At 41.6% G+C, this 13,979-nt stretch overlaps 1 protein-coding gene and 1 pseudogene across 2 annotated transcripts in view; one reads left to right on the top strand and one right to left on the bottom strand.

The window, feature by feature from the left end:
* Positions 1 to 804: 804 nt before the first annotated feature.
* Positions 805 to 4,554, bottom strand: LOC131760785 (heterogeneous nuclear ribonucleoproteins A2/B1 pseudogene; annotated as a pseudogene).
* Positions 4,466 to 13,979, top strand: part of ZNF169 (zinc finger protein 169) — a 52,819-nt gene continuing 43,305 nt past the window's right edge. For both annotated transcript variants that reach the window (XM_067041163.1, XM_059071759.2), the window contains exon 1: positions 4,466 to 4,536. The gene's annotated coding sequence lies outside the window, so the exon portion shown is untranslated. The remainder of the gene's footprint in view (positions 4,537 to 13,979) is intronic.

The raw sequence follows: 13,979 nt of genomic DNA on the forward strand, positions 1-13,979 counted from the left end.
AATAGCCAGGACATGGAAGCAACCTAAGTGTCCATCAACAGCTGAATCCATCGAGAAGATGTGGCACATATACACAATGGAGTGTTACTCAGGTATAAAAAAGAAATGAAATTGAGTTATCTGTAGTGAGATGGATGGACCTAGAGTCTGTCATACAGAGTGAAGTAAGCCAGAAAGAGAAAAACAAATATTGTATGCTAACACGTATGTATGGAATCCAGAAAAAAAGAAAATGGTTCTGATGAATTTACAGCCAGAACCAGAATAATAACACAGATATAGAGAATGGACTTGAGGACACGGGGTGGGAAGGGTACGCTGGGAAAAAGTGAGAGAGTAGCACTCACATATATACACTACCAAATGTAAAACAGGTAGCTAGTGGGAAGCAGCTGCATAGCACAAGGAGTCCAGCTTAGTGCTTTGTTACCACCTAGAGGGGCGGGATAGGGAGGGTGGGAGGGAGGCGCACAATCGAGGGGATATGGGGATATATGTATACATACAGCTGATTCACTTTTTTATACAGCAGAAACTAACCCAACATTGTAAAGCTATTATACTCCAATAAAGATGTTTTAAAAAAAAAACTATCTCAAAGGCATTTTTTTACAGTCCTTCCTTCATAGAAAGGTAATGCTATTAAATAATCCAGTCCATCCAAAAACAGCTCCCCATATCTGCTATAGTGTCTTCTACCATATCATTCTATATTTATGCATGTGTGATATAATAAGTGTTCTAAACATTCTTATTTTGATAACCTGAACCTGTTATTACTTCTGGGCTCTTGTCCTCTGCAAGTTACACAGTAAAGCCGATGGCAAATGGGAAGAAGTTCAGTGTTGGTTCCTGCCTCATATCCCTTACTGTGCCACTGCCTCTTGGACCATAGTTTCCTCCACCGTAAGTTTCTCTTATGTTCCTACTGCCACCAAAATTTCCACTCTTCATTGGACCATAGATATAAGGTTGCTAATTATAATTTCTAAAAACATTCTAATTTCCACTTCCATAATTTTTTCCTGCATAGTTGTCATAATCACCTCTGTAGCCTCCCCACTACCTACCTCCGGCTGCCAGATCCAGGTCCTCCACTATTATATCTTCATCTTCCTCCTTCATAACCTGTGCTACCTCTAAAATTGCCACCTCCAGATCTTCCTCCATACCCATTATAGCTATCCCCAAATCCATGTCCTCTTCCATATCCATCAGATCCTACTCTAAACTTGCCTCATGATCCTGGTCCCAAAATTCACTGCCTCTGCACGAATCCCTCAAAGTCTCCTCTGCCACCCCTAGAACTTTGGACTTCCTGTGTTTCTTGTCTAGATAAAGCCTTTCTTACTTCTGACCACTGATGGTATGGTATTGCTGCAGTAGTTTAATCCACATGATCATGGTTATCAAAAGTAGTAAACCCAGAACTTCCCTTGTGGTCAAGTGGTTAAGACTCTGCCCTTTCAAAGCGGGGGATGTGGGTTCAATCCCTGATCAGGGATCCCATGTGCCGCACAGAGCACCCCCCCTCAAAAAAAGTAATAAACTCAATGCTTCTTTTCTTTCGACTGCCAATGCCTCCTTTCTTTCCACTCTACCTATCAGTAATTATCTCAAATGACATCAACTTTTCCAAAGTCCTTGCAGTAATCTCTAAGCTAATGTTCTTTGGTATCTTCTTTAGTTCCACCAACAAACAGCTTTTCAGTTACATGAGTGCCAGGTTTTCCAGATTCCTCTCTGGCTATGGCACATTTTGGCTCAATCACTTTTCCATCAATTGAATGAGATTTTGCAGCCATGGCAGCATCAACCTTAGCTATGGATGAAAAAGTTACAAAACTAAATACTCTTGAGTTTTGCTTGCAGGGTCTCTCATTACCACAGTCTGTAAGTTTTCCCCAGGGCTCATAGTAGTTCCTCAAGCTTTCTTCTGTGGTTTCAAAGCTTAAGCCACGAATAATGTTTATAGAAATGTCCCTTTTCTCTCTCAATAGCAGACTCAGTCACTTCAGCGGGATTTCAGCCCAGAAAGATGAGAGAGATAGCCACAAGAGCATGAGCATACTTGTCCTGACACTGTTGTAATGAGGCATTCTTTTCTTGATGGTCTCTGCTTCAGTGTAATGAATGCAGAGGCCTTCCGTACCACAAGATGGTTTTCAAAATCACTTATATTTCATGTTAGATCTCTGATTTATTTTTATATTTGTTTTGTGAGCTTGCTTAATTTCACCAAATAACTATTTTTTTTCTCAAGCTTTCCAAACTGAAGCTTTCCATCTTTCTCAATTTTCCTCACTCTCTCTCTTCCATTTTGACTTTCCCTTTAGTTCCATTCAGCTGACTTGCATTATTGTCACACTGATTATTATATTTTATATTAAAATGTTAATAATAGAGCAAACTGGGTTTTATTATTTATCACCATTTTTTGATAAATATCATCAATATAGTCATCCAGATATATATTAGAATTACTTTGAGGTGTTGAAATATATGCAAATGCTATTTTAAGTGAATTTTATTAAATGTACTGCTCACTTTATGGGAAACATTGAATCTAGTTTCTTCAAAATAATTTTATATAAGAATATGTATATTTCTGCATACACGATTCATGTAAAAATGAAAGTGACTTTTAAGATTTCTGAAACATATTTGACATACTTCTCCCCTAAATTTAACATAAAGATTCTCTCAATCAGGCATTTAGGCCTAATTTTGCCTGTCATTGAGGCAAAATTCTTGTGAGAATTCTTTACTCCACACCATGTGAATTATGAAGCTTTCCACTCTGTCTGGCAGGAACAGGCACTATTCCTGGCCCTATGTGAGCTCACGGTATTTCTCTCTAATCTTTTTCAGTTTCTTTCCTGGGGGGGTTGCACAGGTGCACATTAGTTGGCACTCAACTGACAATTGAGGAAGAGGACCCTCCACTTGGATTTCCCTTCTCTGTCCTGTGACCTGAAATTTCTCTCCATCCAGTGATGTTCAAAGTCTCATCTGGTTTCTTACCTACTTCTCAGGGTTCATTGCTCTTGTCTTATGTCCAATGTCTTCAAACCTGTCATTTAATATATTTTGTTTTTTTAAAGTTGATTTAGGCAAGAGGTTAAATCTGGTTCTCATTACTTCATTTTGAGTAAATAGGAAGTAATTTGAAAACACTTTCGTCAAATTCCTAGAAAAAGAGTATTTCTGTTTATTAATACTTTTTTTTTTTTTTTTTCTTTTTGCGGTGCGCGGGCCTCTCACTGTTGTGGCCTCTCCGGTTGCGGAGCACAGGCTCCAGACGCGCAGGCTCAGCGACCATGGCTCACGGGCCCAGCCGCTCCGCGGCATGTGGGATCTTCCTGGACCAGGGCACGAACCCGAGTCCCCTGCATTGTCAGGCGGACTCTCAACCACTGCGCCACCAGGGAAGTCCTATTAATACTTTTTTATATAAATTTATTTTGGCTGCGTTGGGTCTTCGTTGCTGCACGCAGGCTTTCTCGAGTTGTGGCAAGCGGGAGATACTCTTCTTTGCTGTGCACTGGCTTCTCATTGTGGTGGCTTCTCTTGTTGCGGAGAACGGGCTCTAGGCACATGGGCTTCAGTAGCTGTGGCACGTGGACTCAGTAGTTGTGGCACACGGGGCCTAGAGCACAGGTTCAGTAGTTGTGGCACACAGGCTTAGTTGCTCTGCGGCATGTGGGATCTTCCCAGACCAGGATTCGAACCTGTGTCCCCTGCATTGGCAGACAGATTCTTAACCACTGCATCACCAGGGAAGCCTAGTTTATTAATACTTTGAAATGTTTCTAAGCTTCCTATTCTGTTACATCTAATCAGCTATTTTTGTATTAGTAAAATAATTTTAATTTTAGTTACTGTAGCTTTAAATGTCTTCATGCTTAGTTTTTCCTCATTTTTTCTTCTAATTATTGTTATTATTTTTAATAAACTTCAGAATCTTTCCTCTTTAAAAAAGAAAAATGCCAGAACCTTTGGAATATTTTAGAAGTTCATTCATTACGCGCTGTTATTTAAATATAAAATCACTAGGGTGAATCTGCAGTATGGAGGACAAGGACACATCTAGGTGACTAAAAACTAAGAGAACCCCACAAGTTAAAAAAGAAAGATTTTAGTGCTCACCTGAACCACCCTTCTAATGTACCTGAAAGTCACTTTACTAGACTTTACTTATCTAATTTTCCACAATTTCTCCCAGAGCCCAAGTGGCTGTAATTATGGATATTGAGCGCGGGTTCCAACGGAGCAGAAAGGAGGCGTACTGGAGCTGAACAACCGGGTCCAGTGGGGAAATGTGCCCGCGCCCCGGTGCATTGTGGGTAATGTAGTCCCGCGCCCACCGGTGATCTGGCGAGTACGGTCTTGAGCTTCGGAGCCGCCTGGATAGTGCTGCGTCGCGCTCCGGGGCATTTTGGGTATTGTAGTCCCGCCCAGAGGTATTGTGGGTATCGCACTTCCGCTTCGCGCTGTAGTGTTTCTGGACATTGTGACCATCTTTTTACGCTCGTGGTGAGCAATCCCGCCCATGGCCGCTAACTCCAGGGGATAGAGGGTTGGGAAAACTTGGCGAGGGCAGGCGGGGTTGGTCCACCCTGTCCGCGGGTTCCTTGAGGTTTGATTGTTTTCCGGACGGGGTCGTCCGCCTAGTAGGGGTTGTGGGCTGGGGGGTCTCGGGTCTCGCGCTGTCCGGCGGTGCTGAGGAGCCAGCGTTCTGTCCCGGAGGGGTCTGGACTGGTGCAGGTGATTTGGGGGACATAAGTACCCCTCGCCCGGAGCAGACGTCTCCACTGCTGGGGCGCGCGGCTCGGGCATCCTTCCTGGGTCTTAATTGGGGAGCGCGGCTGGGTGGTGCCAACCATGGTGATGGAGGCGCCGCTTGGCCCCGATGTCCCGGATTTTGGGGGAAGGACTGGCCTGGGGCAAACACCCAGACTTGCCTTGATTGGTGTGGGGAGGACGACTTGGGTCAGCGGCGTCAGGGCCCGCAGGCTCCTGGGGGAGTTGGAAGGGCCTAGTGGGAGTCAGACATCCCCGGGTTTGCGTGGGGCGTCCTTGTGCCCAGATCTGCGACTCCAGAAGTTGTCTGGCTCCTCCGGCGCTGGGGCTCTTCCAGGAGCGTGGGGTGGAGCAAGTGGAGTGCAGCCCACGGGGCAGGGAACTTTCCTCAACCCCCAGGGGGCTGGTGGCTGACTCCCTGAATTACTGGGGATGGGAGAGAGGAGTGGGTGGTAATACGTCCAGACTTAAGTTTTATTTAAAATTTTGCATTATGAAAACATTGTAAATATACACAGAAGTAGCCGTGAGGTCCCCTGGATCCATCGCTCAGATTCACCACTTATGAATGAGAGCCCTATCCTTTCTCCCCCAAATCTGCAACCTTAAGTGTGTGTCTCTTTGGGCATTGCCTTTCCCTCGGGGCCTATCCCAGACCTGCTGTGGGAGCCCCGCCCTCCATAGGGAGAGTTCAAATCCAGGTCAGCCTCTTTCTCATAGTCACGTTGAGCAAGGTACTGAACCTCCTGGGGCTGTTGGGAGTGTGGAAAGGGTAAAACGGGTGTGTGGTACATGCTAATACGACGTTCATTTCAATAACGTTCAGTAACCCCCATAGGCACATAGAAGATTAATGTCATGCTGGATATCAGCATGACATGAGAGAAGACTTATTCTAATACCCATATGCCAATTCTGTCCCGTGTATTGTCCTTCCCTTCCATACCTGGTTCTGATAACTTACTTTAGTGAAGTGCTCCCCAACTGCAGGCTTGGGGGTTTCCAGCCTGCTGTTTATGCTGGGAGAGAATCCTGAGGCCAGAACCACTTCTGTGGTACCAAGTTTGCCCTGGAGCACTCTGCTCCCTCACATCCAGAGGGGACTGCCAGTTAGGGAGGAGAGAACTCCTAGGGGCCTGGCAGCCCTGCCTCAGATGGGTACCACTTCCTTGTTGTGTTCTTGTCTTTGGTCATAATGGAGGATGTGCCCTTGATATCTTATGCCAAAGTCATAATCCTTTTGGGGCACAGCTGCAGGTGGTTTCCCAGGAAGCCAGGCTTGTTCTTGAAGGGGCACATTCCTGTGCCCTCATTCAGGGCTTTCCATCTTCTCCGGAGTTGCTCCTGCATTGTCCTGCATTGTTGCTCTCCATATACATTCCACTGTTGTATTCTCAGGGCCTTAGAGTGCTGCCAAAACAATGATGGTGAAAAGTACTGTTTTGTTAGCAGTAGTCCTGTGTCGGCAGTGTGCTTTCTATTCACTGCCATATTTTATTTTCTCAGTCACCTTGCACATTAGGTAGTTGAATTCTCATTTTCTAGAGAGGGAAATGGTGTAGTAGAGGATTAAGTAACTTTTACTTTGGAGCTATTAAAACTTTCAAAGTTTTAATGAAAATTTAAAAAGAGCTGCTCTATTTTTCACATTTGTCTCATACATCTAATGCTGATAAAGATAAAATATATGTTCATTTTCTCCTGATCATTGGTCTCAGCCCCTAACAGTAATGGTGACATTAATGACACCAGCAGAAGGCTGGAATCAGACCAGTGTTTGAAATCCACATACCACCCCCCCCCACCCCCATCCCCATAAAGTTTTTTCTCCTTTCGTTTTTTGGGGGTATAGAAGGACATGGAGTTATTACATTTAAAATTTATTATGAAAATTTTACAAATGGAGCCAAAAGTAGTGAGAATACTGAAAGAGCATCTTTGTACTCCTCACTTAGCTTCAGCAGTTGTTAACATTCTGCTCTTCTCTTTCTTTTAGTTTTCTCTGTTGTAGTATTTTGCAGCAAATCCCAGGTATTTTACCTGTAAATACTTCAGTGTGCATCGTTTTTGAATAAGGAGTTTAAAGAAAACAACCTTTATACCAAATGGCACACCCAACAAAATTAACCATAATTCCTTAATGTCATCTAATATTCAGCCTGTGTTCAGTTACCCCATTTGTCTCAAAATGCCTTGCTACAGTTCAAACACTACTCTCTTAACCCAGTTAAGAGGCATGAACAGGGAAATATTTGGAATTCTGTCTTCTGAATCCCCCCTTCCCCGTTTTTTTTTTTTTTTTTTTTTTTTTTGTGGTACGCTGGCCTCTCACTGTTGTGGCCTCTCCCGTTGCAGAGCACAGGCTCCAGATGCACAGGCTCAATGGCCATGGCTCACGGGCCTAGCCGCTTCACGGCATGTGGGATCTTTCTGGACCAGGGCACAAACCTGTGTCCCCTGCATCGGCAGGCGGACTCTCAACCACTGCGCCACCAGGGAACCCCCCCCCCCCCCACCTTCCCCTTTCTTTGTACCCACTCTTGCCTTGCTGATCTTTGTTAACAGCAGTCCACCTCTGGGCACTTACTCCTTGACCTCAGCGTTCTTCTTGCATCCTTGTGTTTTACAGATTTTCTCACTAATCTGATGAGCTGTTAAATCCTGTCAATTCTTCTTCCCTTTCTCCTCTCCCCTCACCTTTGTGTTAGCTCAGCATAATTTGTCTTTCCCCGTGTTCTAGTTTGTCTGTTAAAAAAGGACCCTCCCTTTGGGCTCTGAAGTTGGACTTTTAGGCTCCACCATCTATTGACTCTGTGACCTTGGATATTGCCTCTGTTCTATGTGCCTCGATTTTTCTTATCTGTAAAATGGGGCTGATAGCAATGTCAGGGTTGTTGTGAGGTGGAAATGTGCCTGTGCTTCTGAAGTGGTTAGGGTGCCTGGTGCACAGTGAGTGCTCAGGGAAAAGTGAGTTGTGGTGATGATTATTATCAATTCTGAATTGCCCCCCCAACCCACCTTTCCAGAATTATCCTTTACTCTTCACTCTGATTGGACTCTGTCTTACAGTCACATGGGAATATATTCTATTCCATGCAGTTGTATTCCTTCATGCCTTTATTTTTTTTATTTTTTAAATTTAATTTTTTTAATTTTTTATACAACAGGTTCATAGTAGTTATCCATTTTAAACATATTAGTGTATATATGTCAATCCCAGTCTCCCAATTCATACCATCACCACCACCACCCCTGCCACTTTCCCCCCTTGGTGTCCATACATTTGTTCTCTACATCTGTGTCTCAATTTCTGCCCTGCAAACTGGTTCATCTGTAACATTTTTCTAGGTTCCACATATATGTGTTAATATACGATATTTGTTTTTCTCTTTCTGACTTACTTCACTCTGTATGACAGTCTCTAGATCCATCCACGTCCCTACAAATGACCCAATTTCATTCCTTTTTATGGCTGAGTAATATTCCATTGTATATATGTACCACATCTTCTTTATCCATTCATCTGTCTATGGACACTTAGGTTGCTTCCATGACCATGACCTGGCTATCGTAAATACTGCTGCAATGAACATTGGGGTACATGTGTCTTTTTGAATTATGGTTTTCTCTAGGTATATGCCAAGTAGTGGAATTGCTGGGTCATATGGTAATTCTATTTTTAGTTTTTTAAGTAACCACCATACTGTTCTCCATAGTGGCTGTATCAATTTACATTTCCACCAACAGTACAGGAGGGTACCCTTTTCTCCGCACCCTCTCCAGCATTTGCTGTTTGTAGATTTTCTGATGATGCCCATTCTAACTGGTGTGAGGTGATACCTCACTGTAGATTTGATTTGTATTTCTCTAATAATTAGTGATGTTGAGCAGCTTTTCATGTGCTTCTTGGACATCTGTATATCTTCCTTGGAGAAATGTCTATTTAGGCCTTCTGCCCATTTTTGGATTGGGTTGTTTTTTTTTTTAAATATTGAGCTGCATGAGCTGTTTATATGGTTTGGAGATAAATCCTTTGTCCATTGATTCATTTGCAAATATTTTCTTCCATTCTGAGGGTTGTCTTTTCGTCTTGTTTGTAGTTTCTTTTGCTTTTCAAAAGCTTTTAAGTTTAATTAGGTCCCATTTGTTTATTTTTGTTTTTATTTCCATCACTCTAGGAGGTGAGTCAAAAAATATCTTTCTGTGATTTATGTCAAAGAGCGTTCTTCCTATGTTTTCCTCTAAGAGTTTTATAGTGTCCCGGTATTACATTTAGGTCTTTAATCCATTTTGAGTTTATTTTTGTGTAAGGTGTTAGAGAGTGTTCTAATTTCATTCTTTTACATGTAGCTGTTCAGTTTTCCCAGCACCACTTATTGAAGAGACTGTCTTTTCTCCATTGTATATCCTTCCCTCCTTTTTCATAGATTAGTTGACCATTGGTGCATGAGTTTATCTCTGGGCTTTCTATCCTGTTCCATTGATCTATATTTCTGTTTCTGTGCCAGTACCATATTGTCTTGATGACTGTAGCTTTGTAGTATAGCCTGAAGTCAGGGAGTCTGATTCCTCCAGCTCCTTTTTTTCCCTCAAGAGTGCTTTGGCTATTCAGGGTCTTTTGTGTCTCCATACAAATTTTAAGATTTTTTGTTCTATTTCTGTAAAAAATGCCATTGGTAATTTGATAGGGATTGCATTGAATCTGTAGATTGCTTTGGGTAGTATAGTCATTTTCACAATATTGATTCTTCCAATCCAAGAACATGGTATATCTCTCCATCTGTTTGTATCATCTTTATTTTCTTTCATCAGTGTCTTATAGTTTTCTGCATACAGGTCTTTTGTCTCCCTAGGTAGGTTTATTCCTAAGTATTTTATTCTTTTTGTTGCAGTGGTAAATGGGAGTGTTTCCTTAATTTCTCTTTCAGATTTTTCATCATTAGTGTATAGGAATGCAGGAGATTTCTATGCATTAATTTTGTATCCTGAAACTTTACCAAATTCATTGATTAGCTCTAGTTGTTTTCTGGTGGCATCTGTAGGATTCTTTATGTATAGTATCCTGACTTCTACAAACTGTTACAGTTTTACTTCTTTTCCAATTTGTATTCCTTTTATTTCTTTTTCTTCTCTGATTGCTGTGGCTAGGACTTCCAAAACTATGTTGAATAATAGTGGTGAGAGTGGACATCCTTGTCTTGTTCCTGATCTTAGAGGAAATTTTTTCAGTTTTTCACCATTGAGAATGATGTTTGCTGTGGGTTTGTCATATATGGGCTTTAGTATGTTGAGGTAGGTTCCCTCTATGCCCACTTTCTGGAGAGTTTTTATCATAAATGGGTGTTGAATTTTGTCAAAAGCTTTTTCTGCATCTATTGAGACGATCATATGGTTTTTCTTCTTCAGTTTATTAATATGGTGTATCACATTGATTGATTTGCATATATCAAAGTATCCTTACATCCCTGGGATAAATCCCACTTGATTTTGGTGTATGATCCTTTTAATGTGTTGTTGGATTCTGTTTCCTAGTATTTTGTTGAGGATTTTTGCATCTATATTCATCAGTGTTATTGGTCTGTAATTTTCTTTTTTTGTAATGTCTTTGTCTCATTTTGGTATCAGGGTGATGGTGGCCTCATAGGATGAGTTTGGGAATGTTCCTTCCTCTGCAAGTTTTTGGAAGTGTTTGAGAAGGATGGGTGTTAGCTCGTCTCTAAATGTTTGATAGAATTCACCTGTGAAGCCATCTGGTCCTGCATTTTGTTTGTTGGAAGATTTTTAATGACAGTTTCAATTTCATTACTTGTGATTGGTCTTTTCACATTTTCTAATTCTTCCTGGTTCAGTCTCGGAATGTTGTGCTTTTCTAAGAATTTGTCCATTTCTTCCAGGTTGTCTATTTCATTGGCAGAGAATTGCTTGTAGTAGTCTCTTAGGATGCTTTGTATTTCTGTGGTGTCTGTTGTAACTTCTCCTTTTTCTTTTCTAATTTTATTGATTTGAGTCATCTTCTTGTTCTTGAAGAGTCTGGCCAATGGTTTATGAATTTTGTTTCTCTTCTCAAAGAACCAGCTTTTAGTTTTATTGATCTTTGCTATTGTTTACTTTGTTTCTATTTATTTCTGCTCTGACCTTTATGATTTCTTTCCTTCTACTAACTTTGGGTTTTGTTTGTTCTTTCTCTAGTTCCTTTAGGTATAAGGTTAGAATGTTTATTGAGATTTTTCTTGTTTCTTGAGGTAGGCTTGTATTGCTAAAAACTTCCCTCTTAGAACTGCTTTTGCTACATCCCATAGATTTTGGATTGTCATGTTTTTCATTGTCATTTGTCTATAGGTATTTTTTTATTTCCTCAGTGATCTCTTGGTTATTTAGTAACGTATTGTTTAGCCTCCATGTGTTTGTGTTTTTTATGTTTTTTTCCCTGTAATTGATTTTTAATCTCATAGTGTTGTGGTCGGAAAAGATGCATGATATGATTTCAGTTTTCTTAAATTTACTGATGCTTGATTTGTGACCCAAGATGTGATCTGTCCTGGAGAATGTTCCGTGTGCACTTGAGAAGAAAGTATAATCTGCAGTTTTTGGGTGGAATATCCTATAAATATCAATTAAATCTTCACTCTCATTATTTTGAATTCTTTTTCTGGAAGGTTGCCTATCTCCACTTCATTTAGTTGTTTTTCTGGGGTTTTATCTTGTTCCTTCATCTGGTACATAGCCCTCTGCCTTTTCATCTTGTCTATCTTTCTGTGAATGTGGTTTTTGTTCCACAGGCTGCAGGATTGTAGTTCTTGCTTCTGCTGTCTGCCCTCTGGTGGATGAGGCTATCTAAGAGGCTTGTGAAAGTTTCCTGATGGGAGGGACTTGTGGTGGGTAGAACAGGCTGTTGCTCTGGTGGGCGGAGCTCAGTAAAACTTTAATCCACTTGTCTAATGATGGGTGGGGCTGGGTTCCCTCCCTGTTGGTTGTTTGGCCTGAGGCGACCCAACCCTGGAGCCTACATGGGCTCTTTAGTGGGGCTAATAGCAGACTCTGGGAGGGCTCATGCCAAGCAGTACTTCGGAGAACTTCTGCTGCCAGTGTCCTTGTCCTCACGGTGAGACACAGCCACTGCCTGCCTCTGCAGGAGACCCTCCAACATTAGCAGGTAGGTCTGGTTCAGTCTCCTATGGGGTCACTGCTCCTTCCCCTCAGTCCCAATGTGCACACTACTTTGTGTGTGCCCTCTAAGAGTGGACTTTCTGTTTCCCCCAGTCCTGTCAAAGTCCTGCAATCAAATCCCACTAGCCTTCAAAGTCTGATTCTCTAGGAATTCCTCCTCCCGTTGCTGGACCCCCAGCTTGGGAAACCTGGCGTGGGGCTCAGAACCTTCACTCCAGTGGGTGAACTTCTGTGGCATAAGTGTTCTCCAGTTTGTGAGTCACCCACCCAGAAGTTATGGGATTTGATTTTATTGTGATTGTGCCTCTCCTACCGTCTCATTGTGGCTTCTCCTTGTCTTTGGATGTGGGGTATCTTTTTTGGTGAGTCCCAGTGTCTTCCTGTCAATGATTGTTCAGCAGTTAGTTGTGATTCCAGTGCTCTTACAAGAGGGAGTGAGAGCATGTCCTTCTATTCTGCCATCTTGAACCAACCTCTTCCTTCATGCCTTTATGCTTCACAAATTCCCTCTTGTAATCTAAGTAGCTCAGATGTTTCTCCAGTGCAAAGATTTCTGAGTGTTCTCTGGCAGAATTACTCCTATTGCTCCGTTTAGTCCCAGAGCACCTTATACATGAGGACTCCAGGGCTTGCATGGTACATCGTGTTTGTCCCACTGGTTTTGAGATGGTGCTTTGAGGGACGGGCACCTTGTCTGCTCCTCATGGGTCACTGATTGGCACCCAACTGTGAGGATATGAGGGGTTGTCCTTTCTGCTTGGAAAGGTTTGTAGGAGGAATGATGGAAACTCAAGTGGAAAAGGGGGTTAGGCTATTATTGGGGTAGACCGTGGGTGCCAAGATAATAGGTGTGGACTTTTTTTGTGGTCATTGGGACCCACTGTAGGGTTTTGAGCAGAGAAGGCTCATGATTTCTTCCTTCAGTTATTACCTCATTTCGTGTTCTCCTTTATAATGGAAATCATCAAGAGAGTTATCTATGTTTGATAATCCAGTTTTTTTTCTGCCCAATCTCTAATTAATGTCCAGCCATTTGGGATTTTCTTAGATAATTTATTGTTACTGATTTCTTATTCAATTCCATTCAAGTCAAAGAGCCTTCATAGTGTTTTCCACGGTGTCTATACAGTGCACTAGGGTTTCAGTTTCTCCACATCCTCACCAAAACTTATTTTGTCTGTGTGTGTGTTGTTTTCAGTTTTTTAAATAGTGGCCATTTTAATGGGTAGAGGTGCTATCATTGTGGTATTGATTTGTATTTCCCTGATAATTTGTAATGCTTAGTGTCTTTTCATATGCTGTTGGCCATATGCTGTTTATTTAAGTCCTTAGTCCATTTTTTAGTCTGGATATATGTTTTTTGTTAGTGAGCTGGAGTTTTTTATATATTTGGGATAGTAACTCTTTATCTGATACATGGTTTGCATCTATTTTCTCTCATTCCATAAATTGCCTTTTCACTTTGTTGTTTGTTCCCCTTGCTGCACAGAAGTTTTTAAGTTTAATGTAGTCTCATTTGTCTATTTTTGCTTTTGTTGCTTGTGCTTTTCGTGTTATATCCAAGAAATTATTGCCTATTCCAATGTCATGAAACTTTTCCCCTATGTTTCCTTCTAGGAGTTTTATAGTTTCAGGCCTGGGGTTTAGCAATTTTAGTATTTGCAAATAATCAATCTTTGGCTTTTTAATTTTCTTTGGAGTTTCATTTATATTTCGTTGATATTTTTTCCTCTTTATTTTTTTCTTCTTCTTTTTCCTTTTCATTTCCTAGCATCTTAAGGTGGGAGCTGGAGTTGTTTTTTTAAATTAAAACTTTTCTGGTGTATTCATTTAAAGCTATAAGTTTCCCTTTAAGAACTGCCTTAGCTGCTGTGTTTGTTGCTAGAATTGCCATAATAAAGCACCACGGACTGGGTGGCTTAAACGACAGAGATTGATTTTCTCTCAATTCTGGAGGCTAGAAGTTAAAGATCAGGCTGTTGGCAGTGTTGGTTTCTTCTGAGGCCCTT

This window comes from Kogia breviceps, chromosome 8 (assembly GCF_026419965.1).
Source record: "Kogia breviceps isolate mKogBre1 chromosome 8, mKogBre1 haplotype 1, whole genome shotgun sequence".
Lineage (NCBI taxonomy): Eukaryota > Metazoa > Chordata > Mammalia > Artiodactyla > Physeteridae > Kogia > Kogia breviceps.